Source organism: Gorilla gorilla, chromosome 3 (genome assembly GCF_029281585.2).
Source record: "Gorilla gorilla gorilla isolate KB3781 chromosome 3, NHGRI_mGorGor1-v2.1_pri, whole genome shotgun sequence".
Lineage (NCBI taxonomy): Eukaryota > Metazoa > Chordata > Mammalia > Primates > Hominidae > Gorilla > Gorilla gorilla.
The window spans coordinates 49,824,983-49,845,647 of NC_073227.2; the positions used below are offsets into that span (position 1 = coordinate 49,824,983).

Here is a 20,665-nt window from a genome sequence, read left to right on the forward strand (position 1 = left end):
AGCAACTCAGAGCCTAGGTGTGGTGGCTTACACCTGTAATCCTAGCACTTTGGGAGGCAAAGGTGGGTGGATCACTTGAGGTCAGGAGTTCGAGAACAGCCTGGCCAACATGGTGAAACCCAGTCTCTACTAAAAATACAAAAATTAGCCAGGCATGGGGGTGGGTACCTGTGATCCCAGCTACTCAGGAGGCTGAGGTAGGAGAATTGCTTGAACCCGGGAGGGAGAGGTTGTGCTGAGCCAAGATCATGCCACTGCACTCCAGCCTGCGTGACAGAGTGAGACTCTGTCTCAAAGAAAGAAAGAAAGAAAAAAAAAAGAAATTCAGCTCTGAATGGTGGCAAGACAGGCTACCTGACCATGAGCACCACAGGAGGTAGCATGTCCTCCACAATCTACCTTACAGCCTGCCCAAAAAGAGCTGGGGATGGATATGTATTGATCATAATTACATGGACACAAATGGACCAAAAGTAGGGCAATTTTGCTGCAACAGGTTAGAAGAGGCATCTTAGAAAAAGCACAGGTTTTCTGGCCAGAGAGACCATGGACTATAATCCTGAGCCTCTTAATAAGTATTTGACCTTGGGCTGAAATGAGACTCCATTTCTTTCTCTGCAAAGTTGCAGAGGTAATACCTAATTAACTGGGCTGTTATGTTTGAAATGTTATTGTTAGTTATTTTTAAGTTATTGATACCAACTAAAGTAGAGCCTAATGATTGTTGTGAGGATCAAATGAAATGCCATGTTGTAAAAGGCCTGGAACAGAGTCAGCACTCAACAAACATTACTTCACTTTCTTCCCCCTACAATGCCTTTGCTCCTCTGTGGTGTTCTAGGGTGGACAACAGTCCTGCATTGCCCAGAACTGAGAAGTTTCCTGGGACAATGGACTCTCAGTGCTAAAACTGGAATAGCCTGGGCAAACCAGCATGGTTGATAGTTCTAGTGCCACTTCACTTCCTGTTAAAGCTCAGACAAGACAACTGCCAACATTTTTTCTTTTTCCCCTTCGGATTCATTGAAAGAATCAGAATCTTTTCTTGTTCCACCAAAACCTAAACAAGACAGCCTGGACCAAGGATTCTTAACCTTTTGGAGAGGCCAATGATCTCCTTCAGAATCTCATGAAAGCAATAATAGTTAGAGCTGATACTTATTGAGTTGTGTGTGTGTCAGGCACTCTTCTAAATTAAAGGAGATTAAGTTAGTAACCCGAATGTATTAATTCATTTATGCTTTGTAAAAACTCAGTGAAGTAGGTACTGTTCTTTTACCCATCTTACACATGAAAAAAACGAGGCATGGAGAAAGTGACAGACACAGTGGAGGAGTCGGGATTCAGGCTCAGTCTGGCCTTAGAGATCATCCCTTGACCCACAGCAGCATGCCATTCTTTACACAGTCTTTCCAGAAATAAACACACCAAGGCAGGCACAAAATTGGCGCATAGTTTCAGAGGACTGAGAGACCCTTTCATAGGTCCTCGATTAGGAACTGTAATCCATGCTGTATATTTTATGGAAAGTTCTCCCTCAAAAAATAATAAAATAGCCAGTGTGGTGGCTCAGGCCTGTAATCCTAGCACTTTGGGAGGTCGAGGTGGGCACATCCCTTGAGGCCAAGAGTTCGGGACTAGCCTGGCCAACATGGTGAAACCCCATCTCTACTAAAAATACAAAATTAGCCGGATGTGCCTGTAATCCCAGCTACTTGGGAGGCTGAGGCAGGAGAATCGCTTGAATCCAGGAGACATGCCACTGGACTCCAGCCTGGGTGACAGAGCAAGACTCCATCTCAAAAATAATAATAATAATAAAATAAATATTGTTGCCTGCATCATCTTTGCTTGAGCCTCTCTTAAAAGGGAACGGATTTTTTTTCAAACAAATGTGAATGACTGTGGTTTTTTTGAAGAGCAGTTCATTGTTGCAGTGTTCAACACTGTAATTTCATTCCTGAAACATACAAATTTAACTAGAATGGTGAATTAGATGTTTGTAGTTAACGAGAGGAGATACTTCCATAGAAACACTTCCATAGAAAGTTATTTCATTTGTATATTTTTTATTCCACTTCTAGAAGGCAAATAACAAAAACAGATTGATAGCAACATTTATTTTTAAAAGCAACTTCTGGGACGCTTTCTGGGGTTGTTGCAAATTGACCCCAAATATCTGCACCTGCCTACTGTTTCAGAGACAGTGTTATGTGACCAGATACACATTACTTAACACTTCTAGGCCTCAGTTTTTCCTAACAGATTAATTGGACTGGATTTACTCTGAGGTTTCTTTCAAATCTAAAAATTCTATAATTATCTGACTCCATGTGAAGAACCATAACCCTGAGACACAACAAGTTTATTAAATCAGAAAAAAAGCCTTCTATTATGCCCACCAGGATACTTCCTACAGACGAAATTCTTTTGAACTAATACATTTAAAAGATTGAAATACTAAATTGCTAAATATACTTTTAAATGGATTTAAAGTTGTTAGTATTTTTATTTTTAACGTTTGTTTGTTTATTTATTTATTTACTTATTGAGACAGAGTATTGCTCTGTCTCCCAGGCTAGAGTGCAGTGATGCGATCTCAGCTCACTGCAACCTCTGCCTCCCTGGTTCAAATGATTCTTCTGCCTCAGCTTCCCGAGTAGCTGGGATTACAGGCCCGTGCCACTACAAAGGTGTTAGTATTTTTAATGGGCCTATAGTATATGTTTGCTGTATTATTTGAGAACATTCAATATTGCCTTCTAAGGCAAAACAGATAAAGGTGAATGAAACTCATAAATGTTTAATGTACTGAGTAAGCAAGTAGCTTGGAAGACATAAACAGAATTCATAAGCTATGCTATCTATAGATGGTAAGTTAGTAACCTGTAGAGCAGATAGAAAGGAAGCATGGAATATATGGTAAAGTGGATGGAACAAGTGAGCATGATATTTACAGGTAGAAAAGGATGAAAGGAGCAAGTCATTAGGAAGGACCATGCCACCAGGCTGACAGCTACATTATCTGTAAATCAGTTACTCATCGAGATGTCTCATTCTGGCTCCACGTTTGCTCTGTTCCAGAGACGCTGGTAAAACCCAGAGCTGCTCAACAGGCTGACCAGAAAGCAATGCCTGTGGCCGGATGCATCTGCTCCCTGTGTCTCCCTAGAAGACACAGTTCAGTGTTTGTGTTAGCTCCAGGAACCTTCTGAGGGCTGAGCTCCCTTTTTCAACCTCAATTCTGGTCCCTGTAACCACACCAATAGGGGAGAAAGCTGACGTAGAGATGAGAGAAAGAGACAGAGAGAGGGGAAGGTGATGGATGGAGGAGGGCAGAACAGATGAGCACTGCTTAACACAAGACTCAAGTGTGGTTCTTCCCCTTCATTTGTATCTTATCCAAAATACGTAAACTTGCCCACCTTTTTCTCTGTGTCTTTTAAATTGATTTAATCAACTGTGTGGACTCGAGTATCCTGCTGCGAAGCTTCGTGTTTCACGACCTCTGTGATAGTTTGTCTAGTACTAGACTTGAAAGTTACCATTACATTAAAATATTTTCCCACATGACGATATCTTGTCAGATCGCCACACCCATTTCGTTCTCGCACTGGGCTAGAGCAGATCCTGGGAGGGCCCAGCTCTGTGCTAGTAAAATGACAACATGGGACTGTGCTGTTGATTTTTCCAAGAAGTACCCTGTACCTGAAGAAGACTGAAATATGACTAAAAGGGGAATAAAATAACAATAAGATCTCTGAGACAGATGAGAAGAAATACGATCAAAATTGAAGTACGAGTCTCTCATTCACTGTCCTTCCCAGTCCCCATCCTTAGGGCTTTGATTGTGCCAGGATGGACATTGACTTCAAGAGACTGCCATTCAGTGTCTGGAAGTTGTCTCCTATGCTGCACTGTGCCATACTGAGCTCACCATCCTAAGAGCTGTGAGACCACTCAGTTCACCTTTGGGAAGATGACTTGGTTATAAAAAAAATTTAGTAGAAAAATAAATAATTCTGACATCAATTTTCTGTTTAGACTTGATAAGGCTGTGTCTTTCCTTCCTGCCTTTATCATCCTCATACAAGCAAGAAGCCCTTGGTGAGCTCAGAGGGCTGTTGTCTGCCTGCACAGAACTGAAAATAGACTTCCCAATGACTTCCAGCCAGGCTTGTCTCTCCTTCTAAGAGCCTTTTCTGCAAACAAAAGCAAAACTCCCCAATACATCAGGATCATGCCTGCCTCCTACCAGCTTGACCATGGTGAGGAGACTGGTCTCGGTAAGCCTACAGAGACATGAGGACTACAGAAAAACTCATTCCCAAAATGCAGCAACAGCGTCTACCTTCTGTGCAGAGGCTTCAGAATGTAGTGGGTGCTAAGTAGGAAATATCCAAGGAGGTGGCTGGGGAGTTGGGGACAGGGAGGACCCCTGTGGTTGGCAGTAAGGAAAGGACAAGGGAACTACATTTAGTCCTGATGCTTGAATTCCAGCCATGAAGGTTAAGGCCATGTCTACTCACTTATCTCATGCCTCCACCTCCTCCTGGGCCAATTAGTCTAGAGCAGTGGTGTCCAGTGGAACTTTCTGCAATGACGGAAATGTGCTAGATTTGCACTGTCCAATACATTAGTCACCAGTCACATGTCGTTGCCGAACAGTTCAAATGTGGCTAGCACAACTGAATTTTTAATTTTATTTAATTTTAATTAACTTAAATTTAAGCACCCACATATGGCTAGTGTTACTATATTGGACAGTACAGATCAAGAGCAAAAGATGGTCTTTGGAATCAAACTTGGATTTGAATCGTGGCTTTGTTGCTCACTAGCTGTATGGCCTTTGACAAGTCACTCAATCTACAGAGGCCTCCGTTTCCCCATATATAAAATCAGACTTATGACACCTCCTTCAACAGATTGTTATGAGGATTAAGTAAGCTAATACATGGAAAGCACTTGGCACTTTGCTGCTCAATACACACCCAGCTTCCTCCCAATCAAACTTAAATTAAATATTGAGACATTTGGCAATGTCTGGAAAAACCCTGAGTTGCTACAAATGGGCAGGTGCTACTGGTACCAAGTAGGTAGAGACCAAGAATTTCGCTAAACATCCTACAATGCACATGACTGCTTCCCCACCCCGTCCCCAAACAGTGAATTATCTGCCCCAAATGTCAACAGCTCCTAGGTTAAGAAACTTTTATGTAGACACACCCTAAGAATGAGACTATGAAATACAGAGCCATTTAAAGATCTCACCTCATGATTCCCTTGAGCCTTCCTTCCATTCCTCAAGAACCTCTCTCCACCTTTTACCAACCATCCTCCAAACTTCTGCCTATATCAAAAACCCTAAACGTGGTAAATTTTCTAAAGAATATATAGACAGCCATGTTTATAGAGGCAAAATTCACTTCAGCAAATACAGTCAACGTCAAGAATTGCCCCTACCTCCACATTTGCTGATCTCTCTGCCTGGAGCACTCCTCCCCTAGATATTTTCATGGATTGCTTCTTCATCCCCTAACACTTATGAACTTTACCTCCTCAAATGTCATTTACCAAAGAGGCTTTCTCTGACTATCTTCTCAAAAATAGCACCCTACCCTAACCCGCCATTGTCTACTCTTATCCTGCCACCGAAACACCTGACCACACTCCATGCTGATTTGCTTAGAATGGAAGATCCTCAGAGCATGAATTTTGTCTTCTCCAGTGTATCCCCAGGGCCCAGCACTGTGCCTATCACATAGTTGAAGCCCAGGAAATAGTTGTCAAATGAGTAAAAAAAAAATATGTCTAACCCAGTCTAATGGCTCCCATATTTCAGGTGGCATTCAATGCAATAATTTCCTCAAATATAAAAAAAAATGTTTAAGTCACTTGGAGTTCTCAATAATAGGAGCTGATCCTGTCAGAGAGTAGCATGGGGCACGTACCTGAATTTGGGGGGAATGAGCAAGTAAAAAACCATGCCTACTGTGGCAAAATGGGAATTTTCCTCTTGTTCCTTTTTTTGTTTTGCTTTGAAGTACAAAATGTTCTCTTAGATTTATTTCTTCTAACAACCCAGTTTTACAGAACTGTACAAAAAAGTTTGGACAATTTTATCAAAATTGGTTTTTAAATAATACAATGTACTTTTAAAACTAATCATTTTACAGTCTGCTTCCACTGTTGGGAGAAACTCTGCCAAATAAATGGGATCTCCTCCCAGTAGGGAATTGCTCACTGGAGAGAGAGGCCATGTTATTCCCTTTGGGCTCCCATGGGTAGCCCAGGGACTGGCCCATGGCAGGAGTTTGGCCAGCACCTGATTCTGCCCTTCCTACTACTGTTTCCCCTTCACCTGTGAAATAAGCAGCCCAGTCCTGGGAGACCTCCTTCCAGGCAACATGATCCCTGAGAAAGCAATTGCTGAGACACTGTAAAGCTTGGACCTGGGCTCCACTTTGCTCCAGCCTCCTATCCATCTGGAAACCAGGGCTCTTGGTCACCTGCCCCTTACATCCCTGGCTCTTCCAGAGGCTTTGTTCAAATGGGCCTGCCTCTTGCCTGGACCATGCCTTCTGTTATGTTGCTGCTGCTGCCATTTCCTGCCAATGAGGCGTGATTTACACTTCCCTCAAGGCCTTGTTTGCTATTTTTTCTGCCCTACCTGGTTCTGCCATGATCTCCCATCAGCACTGGCTAAGGGAAAGTTGACTAAAATCCAACATCTCTTTTTACTGCTTAGGCAAAGATCCGTCTATATGCAAAGCTCTCTCTGCAGCACTCTTGGTTTTTGTACCATTCTGGTATTCCCAACATGAACTTCTTTTGCTAGATACACTGACTTCATAGTTCTGTTTAACCTCTGGATAACTTCAGTGTCATTTCAAAGTCACTTGGTTGGTCACAATTATTGCTTAGTTTTCTACCTACACAAGGTAGAAATCCCTACTGTATCTAACTCTGAAGATAAGAGCATGTGTTTTTTCTAGCTGGAAATTGTACTCATATTATTCTTTATATTGTTAAGGTGCTTTGTGTTTTTCAAAGATGTTTCTTATACTGATCTCAATGATAACACAGAAAAAGATTGTAAGATTTCCAAGGGCAGGAACCATCTCTAGCTTATTTATTACAGAGTGGGTATTTCAAGTATGTTTCCTAAATGGTGTGCTCCATTTGCATTTCCTTGGATTCATCCTGGATTAGACGCCAGGAGACCTGATTTCTGATGCTGTTTTGTTTATAGTCTGCCAACACTGTCCAATAGAATTGGAAGGCTAGTCAACATACCACTTAAATGTTCTAGTAGCCATACTTTTTAAAACAAGCAAAAAATACATTTTAATAATATATTTTACTTGATATACACCAACTATTATCTTCTCATCATGTAATCAATATAAAAAATTAATAAGATATTTATATATTTTTCTTCACACAAGTCTTAGAAATTCAGGATTTATAGTGATAGCACATCTCAATTTGGACTAGCCACATTTTTAAAAAATAGATTTTATTTTTTAGAATAATTTTCAATTCACAGCAAAATTGAGCAGAAGGTACAGAGAGTCTGCATATGCCCCTCCACGCACAGCACTACAGCGGAGCATTTGTTACCACTGATGAAGCCACACTGACACATAGTTATCACCCAAAGTCCATAGTTTACATTAGGGTTCACTCTTGGTATTGAACAGTCTATAGATTTTGACAGATGTATATTGATATTTATTCACCATAACAATCAGAGTAGTTTCACTGCTATAAAAATCCTGCATTCCACCTCTTCATCCCTCTCTCCCCTATAATCCATGGCAACAGCTAATCTTCTACTATCTCCATAGTTTTGCTTTTTTCCAGAATGTCCTATATTGAAATCATATAGTAGCAATCTTTCCAGATTGACTTTTTTATTTAATAGTATGAATTTAAGATTCCTCTGTATCTTTTCAATCTTTATAGCTCATTTCTTTTTAGTGCTGAATAATATTCTACTATCTGAATGTGCCACAGTTTATTTATCCATCTACCTACTGAAGGACATCTTGGTTGCTTCCCAGTTTGGGCAATTATGAATAAAGCTGCTATAAACATCTTTGTGCAGGTTTTTATGTGGACATAGCTTCAAACTCATTTGGTACAATACCAAAGAGCACAATTGCTAGATGGTATAATAAGAGAATGTTTAGTTTTGTGAGAAACTATCCAACTGTCTTCCCAAGTGGCTGTTCCATTTTTTATTCCTATCAGCAACCAATGAGAGCTCCTGTTACTCTGCATCCTCACCAGCATTTGGTGTTGTCAGTGTTCTGGATTTTGGTGTGTTTCATTTGCATCTCCCTGGTAATCTAGGATGTGGAGCACCTTTTCATATACATATTTGCCATCTGTATTAGTCCATTTTCATGCTGCTGACAAAGACATACCCAAGGCTGGGCAATTTACAAAAGAAAGAGGTTTATTGGACTTACAGTTCCACGTGGCCGGAGAGGCCTCACAATCATGGCAGAAGGTGAAAGACACGTCTCATATGGTGGCAGCAAGAGAGAGAATGAGAGCCAAACCAAACGGGTTTCCCTTTATCAAACCATGAGATCTCGTGAGACTTATTCACTATGACAAGAACAGTATAAGGGAAACCACCCCCATGATTCAATTACCTCCCACGGGGTCCCTCCCACAATAGGCGGGAATTATGGGAGTACAATTCAAGATGAGATTTGGGTGGGGACACAGAGCCAAACCATATCACCATCTGTATATCGTCGTTGGTGGGATGTCTGTGAAGGTTTTTGACCCATTTTTTTAATCGGATTGTTTGCTTTCTCACTGTTGAGTTTTAAGGGCTCTTTGTATATTTTGTATAACAGTTTTTAAATCAGATATTTCTTTTGCAAGATTTTCTCTCAGTTTGTGGCTTGTATTCTCTCTCTCTCTTTTTTTTTTTTTTTTTTTTTTTGCTGGACTAGCCACATTTCAAGTACCTAGTAGTCACATGTTATTAGTGGCTACTGTACTGGACAGTACAACTTTAGAGGGATTAACCTGGTAATGAGATGCAGTCATTTGACCTCTGTGATAGGATATCCAAAAGGAAATACGTAGACTGGTCACAGTGGCTCACACCCGTAATCCCAGCACTTTGGGAGGCCAAGGCAGCAGGATAGTTTGAGGTCTGGGCAATGTAGCAAAACCTCATTAAAAAAAAAAAGTTAGCTGGCTGTAGTGGCATTACCCTGTAGTCCCAGCTACTTGGGAGGATTGCTTGGGTCGAGGAGTTTAAGGCTGAAGTGAGCTATGATTATGCCACTGCACTCCAGCCTGGGCGACAAAGCAACACCTTGACTCTAATTAAAAAAGAAATAAGTAAATAAATAAATAAAGGAAATACCTAATTGGTGATTGTTAGGTCCAGGAAGCTAGAGCTCAGAAGAGAGGTCGAGGCAGAATTTAAGGACTTCGGAGTTATCGGCAATTAGGTGGTAGCTGAAGCATGTAAGTGTATGAGACTACCCAAGGAAAGAATATTGACTAGGAAGAGAAGAGGGTCTAGAACTGATTTCCAAATTACTTGCCTACCAAACATCTCCACTTATGTGATAGGAAATATTCTCAAACTTGGACTATCCCCAGCTCAATTCATTCTTTTCCCCTTCTTATTCTCCCTCAAACTTTCTTACCCATTCACCAACTTGCACAAGCTGGAAATCTAGAAGTCATCCTCAACTCCTTCTCCATCAGCCCCCAGGGCCCATCTGTGGCCAGCTCCTGCTGATTCTATATCCTAAATTGCTCTTGCATCTGTCCCCTATTTTCATCCCCATTTCATCATCTCTTACCTGGATCACTGCCATAGCTCCCTAACTGGCCTCTCTGTCTCCAGTCAGGCCTCACTGCAATACATTCTGCACACTGATGCCACAGCGATCATTTAAAAGGTAAATCTGATCATGTCACTTCTCTGACTTAAAATCCTTCAATGACTCACCATTACATTCATAATAAAGTCTAACTTCATCATGGCATACGAGGTTCTCATGTTTACCTTCCCAGCTGCATGCACACATACCCTGAGCTCCAACCACACGAACTGCCCACCAATTACCCAATTGTTCTCTCACTTGCTCTCACTCTCTTGTTCTCATTCTTGCACACACTTCCTTCTGCCTTCCTTCCACACCCTTGCTCTGTATATGAAGCTGGGCATCTTCTCCCACATTACCACAGCATGACTTTAGTATTATTTTGTAAGTGTTGTATATTTGTCTGTCTCTGCACCTAGACTGTGAACTCTCTGAGGCCAGGGATTGTATCTGTCATCTCTGTATTCCCAAAACTTTACCCAGTGCTTGACAGAAGGTGCTTGATACATTTTATGGAATAAAAGAGCAGAAGGGCCAACCCAGTACCCAAGAATGATCAGGCAAGCCTATCACATAATATCACTCAAGGAATTTATCCAGGGTTAAACTGTTGGGAGAGAGGAGGAAGTAGCTCCAGAAGTATTGGAGGAGTGAAACATTTAATGCTAAGTGGTAATATTTGGGATTTTTTATGGCTTTATTGTGGCTTAGTGACCAAATTAGAGACAGCGTGGTTAGGGAATTAACATCTGCAACACGCAAACCCACTATCTCAGTCCTTTTTGTGCTGCTGTAACAAAATATCATATAACAAATTACCCATAGACTGGGTAATTCGTAAGAAACAGAATTTTTTTTCTCACAGTTCTGAGGGCTGGAAAGTCCAAGACTAAGCCACCAGCAGATTCAGCGTCTGGTGAGGGCCCCATCTCTCTACTTCCAAGATGGTGCCTTGTTCTGCATCCTCATGTGGAGGAAGGGTCAAAGAGCAAAAGGGATGAACCCTGTGGGAAGCCTTAATCCTATTTATGAGGAAGAAGCCCTCAAGACCTGATTCACCCCCTAATTCATCCCCTAAAGGCCCCACTTCTTAATACTATTGCATTGGATATTCAGTTTGAACACGAATTTTGCAGGGGACACAAACTTTCAAACCATAACACCCAGCAAAACTCCTGGCTTGTTCCTGTGCACAGTCCCTCCTTTCTGTTGTCCTTCATCTGCCATTCCAGAGTGGAGCCTCACATACTTCTACTGGGTCCCCAGCTTCATTTGGCAGGCCCTGTATTTTGATGGAGGGTGTCCCTTCAAGGAATTCTTGAGTCCACAGTAAATTCCTTCCAGGCCTTTGGAGTCAGAATGTCTTACTTTAGTTGGGACCTAGAGAATTCTCCAGAACTGAGGAGAGTTACCTCAGTCCACCCTAGGTAACAGTGTGGGAGAACCGAGACAAACATTTTGGATTGACCTGGTGGGGATGGGGCTTTGAGCTGGCATCAGAAGTTAACAAAAGAAATGAGTGGGTTGAAATTGGCTGATAGGAATCCGGTGTGTCGCTTAGTGCAGCATCCATGTCACACAGGGTTTCTTACTGCACTCAGTGATTACATCTTCCCAGGGAAGCCTTCCTTGCACCCAACTTTCAGACACCCACGTCCTTCCATTACTGTCCTTACCAATATGAGCTATGATTCCTTGTATAGACATCTATCTACTCTCCAGAGTACAAATCTCGCCTTCTTTGGAGAGAAAACAGAGTATTAAGAATTTGGGTGCCAGAATCAGACAGACCTAAGTTTGAATCCTGGCTCCACCAATTACTGCTTGTTAAGGTCTTGGGCAAATTGACTCCTGTGTGCCCCAGCTGACTTGTATTAGTTTTCTGTAGCTGCTGTAACAAAGTACCACAAGCTTGGTGGCTTAAAATGACAAAAACGTCTTCTCTCACAATTCTGGAGACAAGGAGTTGGAAATCAGTGTGAGTCGGCTGAAACGAAGGTCTCGGCAGGGCCGTGCTCCCTCTGGAGGCTCCAGGAGAGAATTCTCTCCCTGCCTCTTCCAGTTTCGGATGGCTGCAGACATTCTTCCACCCGACTGCCTCACTCCAGTCTTTGCCTCTGTGGTCACATTGCCTTCTCCTATTCCATGTGTATCGAATCGCCCTCCGCCTCATCACATGAATCTTATCAGAGGAAGTATGTGACAGCATTTAGGGCCCATCTGGATAATCCAGGAAAATCTCCCCATCTCAAAATCCTTAGCTTAATCACCTCTGCAAAGACTCTTTTCCCAAATAAGATAACATTTACAAATTCCAGTTGTTTGAACCTGACATTTTAGGGGCTGCCATTCAGTCTACTACATTCCCTAACTGTGAGTTATATATGTATTAAAGTATTATTTTTATATTTTACTATTTAACTGTCAATGAAAATAGATGTCCTATTCAAAATCTGGATATGAATTGTTTTTGTTTGAGTTCGTCCATCCCCACTCCCCCTGAGCAGGCTGGAGACCAAGGACGTGCATGCAAGTAGTTGGGGTGTGGGGGAAGTGGTCCCAGGAAACAGGAGGGTGGAACTAGGAACAGTGAAACGGAAATGGAGGGAAAGTCAATATAAGCATACATTATTGAGCTAGCCTTTCTGGGCAGCTGGAGCTCAACCTTGCTGGTACCCCTCTGAGGAGCTGTGTAGATGACCTCTGAGTTGTCCTTTTGAGGGATAGAGGATGGGAGCATTTATCCACCATCACTCATCTTCCATGGGTCCCGTGAGCAGCTTCCCCACACTTTCAAGCTTGAGCACACATCAGAATAGTTGAGCAATTTCCCACAGGTAAAATCCTTGGCAGAAGCAGTGAAACCCCAGGGCAGAAAGCAAGAGATAAGTGGTATAGCTGAAACAAGGTACTGACAACTTATACCTGGAGGAAACTGGTTGTCATGGCAACAGCTAGACTAAAAAGATGAGTCAAGAAGATATCAGATGAGGCACACAACGGTCCTGTACGTTTAGGGTTGTTGTAAGGATTAAATACCACAAGGTATGTATCTAATACATGGTAAACCTTCAAAAGAAACAGCCATTATTTTGGTTAACGTGGTTACTAAATACCTGTCCTTATATCACATGCCTAGCATAGTGCCTAGCACATGGGAAACTTGCAATATATCCTTGCTGGCTGGCAGGCTGAAGGAATGAAAGGAAGGATAAGTGGATTGATGGATAGGTAGATGGATGGATAGGTGAATGGATGGGTGGATGAGTGAGTGGACTGACAAAAGCAAATGAACATACCAGCGTATGTGCTTTGATATTTTCTCAGAAAGAAGCCACAAGTGTCTCTCCAATTAATAAATCAAGTAGTCAGATGTAGGAGCTGTGATGCCTCGGAAGAACATAATAAATATATAGCACCTGAGATTAATGCTCTCTTAACCTAACTGGTAAATTTTTTTTCTTCCACTACAGCTGAAGTTCAATTCACTTAGAATTTCCATTGCCCTGGACAATTTTGAGATTCAGATCTCAGCTGGTTTTTTTGTTTGTTTGTTTTGTATTTGTTTTGAGAAGGAGTCTTGCTCTTGTTGCTAAGGCTGGAGTGCAATGGCACAATCTCGGCTCACTGCAACCTCCGCCTCCCAGGTTCAAGCTATTCTCCCGCCTCAGCCTCCAGAGTAGCTGGGATTACAGGCACCCGCCATCATGCCTGGCTAATTTTTGTATTTTTGTAGAGATGGGGTTTCACCATGTTAGCCAAGCTGGCCTTGAACTGCTGACGTCAGGTGATCTGCCCACCTCAGCCTCCAAAAGTGCTGGGATTATAGGCATGAGCCACCACACTCAGCCAGATCTCAGCTATTTTAATCTGGCTGGGAGTAAATTAGGACCCTCATAGTATCATGTGCTGGAAGCAGCTTGACTTTTGATCTTAGGGTGAAATATTTTCTTTAGACCCATGTGCACTCTATTTTTACCCTCATTCTGGGGTGCAGGATTACAGACGAGCAACTTGACAATAGTCTTGTGAGAGGGAGTATATACTTCCTCATGTCGTCATCATCTTAAACACTTCATGCTTCACCAAAGCTTACTAGGCAGCACCGCTTGTGTTGGGATCTAAGAATAAAAGATTCATACTTCTGTCCTGAATGAATGCACATCCTATTTGAAGAGATAGTGTTGTTACATAAAAATAAATAATGTTGTTAGACACTTATCATGAGGGCCTAGTGAATGCTCCTGACAAAACTCCTGAAGTTCTGGAATGGAGGAAGGGTACTGCAAGTTAGGGAAGCTCATCAAATCTTCCTGAAAGAGATAGAGCAAGCTCAGGCCTTGAAGAGAGTATAGGTGTGGATACTTTGAAAGGGGGCAGGGGGAAGCAATTCCAGGCAAGAGGAATCGTGTTGAGTAAGAACTCATGACTCTTTCAGGGGAGCTCAGGCCAGGGGCTTTTAAGCAGATGAGCCTGCGAACAAGAGAGGAAAAAGTATTAGTGCCCTCCCATTCATCATAGCACAAAGAAGAAAGGCTGCTACGCAGAGCAGAGCCAGTCCACCTATTTGTGATCTGGTGGCTACAGTGCCAAGAACAACTTAATTTGGGGCTTAGGCTAGTGAGATCACACTTGGCTAACTTTCCTCCAGCCAGATCATGGTTGGAGGATGCTCTCCGGAAGACTGTTAAGAAACAAAGTCCTTCCTCTCTTAATCTTTTAACCATATGCGTTCCATCTCCCCTGCCTCTGCCTGGTCTTCAGTGGAAGGAAAAGATTATCCTCCTGGGTTTACTCATTTATTCATCTGTTCATTCAACAAATATTTATTGAGCATCCACTTTGTGCTAGACTCTGCCAGGCACTGGGAAGTCAATGGCAAACATCTTTGATAAATGCAGAGTTTTAAGATGTAAATATGGGGGGTTGCTTAATCAGAAAGAGGGGGGAAACCTGAGCTAAGCTGAGAGTTGCTCAGCTGAGAGGACAGCAGGATGAGCTAGAGTCAGTCAGGTGAAAATGTGGGGCAAGATCATTCCAGAGACAGGGAACAGATCCTCTAATGACCTTGTGATGGAAGAGAGCAAAACTCATTTGGGGAACCAAGAGAGGGCCAGCTGAGACCAGGGCAGAAAGACCAAAAGGAGTAGAGGGCAGGATGAGTCTGGAGAGGCAGACATGGCCTGATGAGGTAAGACCTTGTGGTCCAGGCCACAGATTTTGGCTGTTAGCCTAAGAGTGATGGGGAGCCATCAGTGACCCAAGTGAGTGCTGTTTCTGTGAAGCAACAGAGTTGGCTACCAGGCTGGAGTGGAGTTAGTACATGCTTTGCTAGTGTTAGTGGCTCAGGCATCTGGCTTTGTGATAGTAAAATATAAAATAGTTTGGCATATCAGTCTGCAGAGAATGAGAAAAGGGAGCAGAGAAGGGTATGATGATTCTTTTTAAGAGCATAATGTCAAAATTACACACACTATTTCTGCTCACACCCTATTAACCATAATATTCTCTTGGCCTCTCCTAGCTACAAGGAAAGCTGGGAAATGTGGTCTTTCTCCTAAGCAGCCCTACACCTGGAGCTAAAATTTCTACCACTTCTCCATAGAAGAGAGAATGATTATTGGGGAAGAGTTGACAGTCTCTGTCATAGGGCCCTTACTGATCTTTTCAGCCAAGGCCAATTAATAATACAGATATGCAGTCATTCAGTGAGCGCCTACTGTATGCCATGCTCTGAGCCCTATGCAGAGATTATACAGATGAATGAGGCACAATAACTACATTCAAGTAGCTCATAATCTAGTGTAGTGGAACTCAAACTGGGTCCCTTAGTCACCTGGGAGGTATTAAATATCTCAATGCTCAGGTCTCACCTCTTGCCAATTAAATCAGAACCTCTGAGGATGAGACCCTATTATTGGCCACATCTTAAAACCCCCCGGTGCTTCCAGCATGCCAGTCTTCCACCGCTGATTTAGTGGGAAGAGAGATAGGTTAACAAATGGCTGCAACATAAGGCAATAGTGCTCTAATAGAGAAAAATACAGTCTCTGTGGGAACCAATGTGATTCCTTGAATAGACAAGGGTCATCAGAGAAGCCTGCACAAAAGAGGTGATACATGAGCAGAGTCTTAGAAGATCAGTGGCTGTTTGCCTGTTTGCCAGATGGGCATGGTCAGGAAGGGCATTCTGATAAAGGAGCATGTACAAAAGCATGGATCTACAAACCATTTTGGAACTCCAAAGTCAATAGATATCTTTTCTCCAAGTTATACTGGGCCATAGACCAGTCAGAGTCCAGGTCATGGTACCTGAAAGCAACTCCCAATCTGCAAATGGCTAAATATTTAACATTTTATACTTATTCCCTTACCAGTGCCTATAAACACTTGGTCTTGTAGGTTCCTGGGGTATCTCTGAGTCCCGTGGCTATTGGATGATGAGGCAGAATATGTTTCTGATGGGTCACGGTAAGGCCACCACCAAATAGAATGGATGTCAACTGGATGCCAGCTGGAATAGATTCCTGGAGATCCTCTGCAGTGTCCACGTTTAAGCCTTTAATTGCTAGAACATGGGGAGCTCCAGAGGCTAGCAGGGGGTGGTGCGGGGGGGATCTTAAGGGTTGAATTCAGAAGGCCAGGTTAGCAGGGGTGCACTCTGGGGGCTCAGATATTTTAGAAAATGATATAACTACACAGTTGCATGCTAGCTTTATGTCAGCCCTGGGCCAGGGGACCCATGGAGCATCAGAAAGTCAGTTATTATTCTAGTCACATGCAGATGTTAATGATGCTGAGGTGAGTGAGGCCACCAACAAAGTAGAGATAAGGCAAGTGATGGGGGCAGCAAGAAGGAATACTAGAGCGTTAATGGAGTGGAGTAGGGAAATGTAGGGCAAGAGTGATGGAAGAAAGGAAGACATCATGGAAGTCAGGAGCCCCGTGAAAGGCTGCAGCCGGAAGCTCCTGGCATCAAATCACTAGCAAATATTTCTCTGCCCCCTCCTTCAGTCCTGTCCAGTCTTTGACCCAGGCTGAGGTTGCGCAAAATGGCAAGGATCAGACCTCTGGTATGGCCAGAGTTTTCTAGCTCAATCCCCAGTGACTCAGAAGGACAGAGAAGTGAAGGAAGGAATGTGCCGAACATGGCTGTCACCTATGAATGCACACAGCTGGCCAAGAGAGGAAGGTCCAGGGAAGAGTGACTTATGTCAGGCTCGGCTTTGGCCTCTTATCCAAAATGTGGAGTGGACAATAGGGAGCCATTGTGTATCCAATCAACTCTCATTTATCCAGGGGCATATTCTCCACTCTGTGGGTCCCCTCTGCTTTCTTTGAGTTTCCTCCAGCTGTCTGCCCTTTGACCGTTTTCCTGCCCATCAGAGCCACAGTCAGAGGGTGGGAAGGTGGAAGAAGGGGGAGGAAGTAAATTTCAGATCAGTCATTTTATAGCTATTCCTCAGACATTCTTGCAAAAGGGAGAGAGTCACTGGTTAAACTAACATTCAGTTTATTTGGGGTTTTAATTTATCAGGCTCTGCCTCATCCTTCATTAGCATGGATAATTGGTAATTGGTTAAGTAATATTTATTCAATCTGTGGCGCCTCAACTATTGTAGCTGCCTTGTTTCATTTGAAAAATAGCCTGCATTAGTAAAAGCTATATTGAAATGATTTTCTTAATGCACTTAGAGCTCTGCTATTTTAGCATAAAACCTATATCTGCATTCCCTATTTGTAGGGGGAAGAGGTTGCAAGTAGTTGGAGTAACCACCAATATGTGGGGTTCATGTCCTTTGGAATATTTAAGTAAAATGCTTTAAAGTTATATTTGTCTCACTTTCGAGTAAAGCAATCCAAATCCGAAATAGATTTGCATGGATGTTTTTAAAGATCTCCCCTGAGGTTTTTGTGTGGTCAAGGTGAAAGTAGGGCATAGGTTTCTGATTCCTTTCCTACCACTGACCCCCTTACTGTGGACATCTTAGTTTACTCCCTTGCATAAAACGAAGGTCATTCTTTTCCTTACTGGAGTTAAAAAAAAGTTGAACTAACTTATGTCTATACAGAAAAAAAGGTAATTGCATTTGGAGGCATCCCTCAAGTTTATAATAGCATTTAAAATGAAACCTTACAGCTAGGCAAAATAGGGTGAGATAGATGACTTGGTTTTATTACCAGGCTACAGTGTAAGGGAAGCAGAATTTACACTCTAAAATTAGAAACAAAAGTTTGGTGTTAAAAAAAAAACCTACCAAATCGTAGTGGGTTGCTTTTGGGTTTTGGGTTTTGTTTTGTTTTGTTTTTTGTTTGTTTGTTTGGTACTTTTAACTATGGATAATTCATAGTGTTTTGAATTGCTTAGAATTAATATATTTTTTAAAAGAGTAGGACCAGCTGCCATGAACCACGACAGAGTTAGGCTGAGATCTGGACTGGTTAAGTACTGAGGCTTTGGATTCAGAATAGAGCAGCCAAGATTTGAGCAGGGCTGACGCCAACCCCGTTGCCCACAAGTACAAATCTGCCCTGTGGCCAAGGGGACCTGAGACTGGGTTTGACCCCTAACTTTGCCACTTATTTGCCAGCTGTTAGTAACCCTCTGAGCCTCAGTTTTATGATCTAATGAGTGGGAGTGATAAGGGCTCCTGCCTTCTAGTGTTTGGGGAAGGACTAAATGCCAGAACTCTTAGCATGATGCCTGGCACAAAATAAGTGCTCAGTAATGTTCAATATCTTCAAGACTTGAATTTCTAGCACAGCCTCAGTGCCCTGAAAATCATCAGTAGTTATGAGAAAAAGTATGTGAGAAGAAGAGAAGTATAGAAGAAAGTTGTGAGAAGAAAGAATTTCAACTGCACAAAAATGATCCTTCCAAGATACCGTACTGATTTATCCATCCATTATTTCATACATACAGCTATATTACAAGCCTAACTGGTGCAGCAGACAGCTGCATTTTAACTTTCAAGCAGAGCCGTATCTTGGGTTAAGTTGGCTTGGCAACCTATGTGCTTTTTATAGATAGATTTTGACAAAGGTCCTGAAATCGTTTGTTGAAACCTTAAGATATTCCCCTTTCTCTCCTAGAGCAGCCTGCTAGATAGAACCAAAAATGTAAATAGACTGTCTGGTAGGTGATCTGAACAGACACTTGCCTGGTCTCATACAACGTATGGAACTGCTGCCTCCTGTTTGGGTATTGCAGAAAACATTTGGATTGCTTTAGATGCCTTACCATGCTAATTAAATAAAAAATAACTAATTAAATGTCATAATGCATGATGTAAACTTGTTAATGTCAGGGGAGATTTTTAAAAACAACTATCAAGATAGGCAAATTTGTCACATGTCAACATTTTTAGTTAATTTTCAGTGGTAAATAAGTAAATTTTATTTAAGAAATTTGAAAACTGTCTGGCGATATGATTAGAGCATCCTATATTTTGTGCCTGATTAGACTGTGGCTTATAAGGGGGGCTGGAGAGTCTCTTCTGAATAGTTAACTACCCATTTTTTCAATTAAGCATAATGTTATGTTAACATCCTTAAAGAGGTAAATGATGGCACGGTAAATCCAATTAGAATACATACTACAACTGGATTCTCTTGCAATTTTCAAAAAGCTGATTGCATTTTACGTCTTCCCTGCTATTGTCAGAGTGGCTTTACCACAAGTTGCTGCACCCCCGCCTGGTGTCTGTGTCTCTGCGTGGTGACCTTTGCTGTAAGAGCTGCTGCAGACATCACCAACTCTCACATCAATTTGCTACAATTGGATGTGGCATCTTGCAGCTAATTTGATTTGGGAAGAAATGCACCTGGCTCTGTTTTTTCCCTATAGAATGTGGAGGGAGTTCTGAGTCCTCGCAGATGCCATCTAACCGAGGAGCCCATGTGTTTTTCAAGGTCTAAGCAGTTTGTCTTCATCTCCCCAAATACATCCCATTACAAAGGGAGAGAAGCTGAATTATTTAACTCAAAAATCAATTAAACTGGGGTCAGGGAGGGAGAAAGAGAAACCAAATGGACTGAAAAATACAACTGTTGATATAACTTCCAGTCTTCTTGCCTTAAAAGAGAAGCAAACTATTTAGCTTTTCAACTCCACTTTCTCTGTTTTTATCAGATCAATTAAATGCAATTTCCCTCCATCAGAACTCAAGGACTGCTAACCTGTCAAATTCATACTATTTGAAAGAAATACAAACACAAATATAGTTGTGTGGGTTTTTTTATGTTTCAAACTGATTTGAGGTTGTAGAAAATATGTAAAATGGCAATGTGCTTAATCTATTATTGATAAATTTAAATAGATCAAGGGACTGTCAGTTGAAGGAAAAATAGAAGTCTCAGGCCTTTTATTCAGTGACCCACATCTTATCTCAATTATATTCCAGATATTGAGAAGCAAAATAATCAACAACAACAAAACCTGCCTTGTAAATATGATTTACATTGATTATGTGGGGATGTTCTGAAGGTAAGGAGGAAAAAAGGATTATTGAGTATTTGTCCTAGTGTTGCACATTAGGTTTAATTTGCATGGTGAGGGTGTGCTTTCCTGGAGAGGTAAAAAAAAAAATGTTAATTGCGTAGAACTCTCCAAGGTTGACTCACATCTTATCTATGTCATACTGCTATAAGTATACCCAAAATATGGCTTATATAAAAGTAAAAAGGGCTGGGCATGGTGGCTCACACCTGTAATCCCAGCACTTTGGGAGGCTTGGGTGGGTGGACCGCTTGAGGTCAGGAGTTTGAGACCAGCCTGGCCAACATGGTGAAACCCC

At 42.0% G+C, this 20,665-nt stretch overlaps 1 long non-coding RNA gene across 1 annotated transcript in view; it reads left to right on the forward strand.

Annotated features, from left to right (window-relative positions):
• Positions 1–20,312, forward strand: part of LOC109026507 (uncharacterized) — a 66,907-nt gene extending 46,595 nt beyond the window's left edge. The window contains exon 4 of the long non-coding RNA XR_010133216.1: positions 20,273–20,312. This is a non-coding gene — a long non-coding RNA (uncharacterized lncRNA). The remainder of the gene's footprint in view (positions 1–20,272) is intronic.
• The last annotated feature ends 353 nt before the right edge of the window (positions 20,313–20,665 follow it).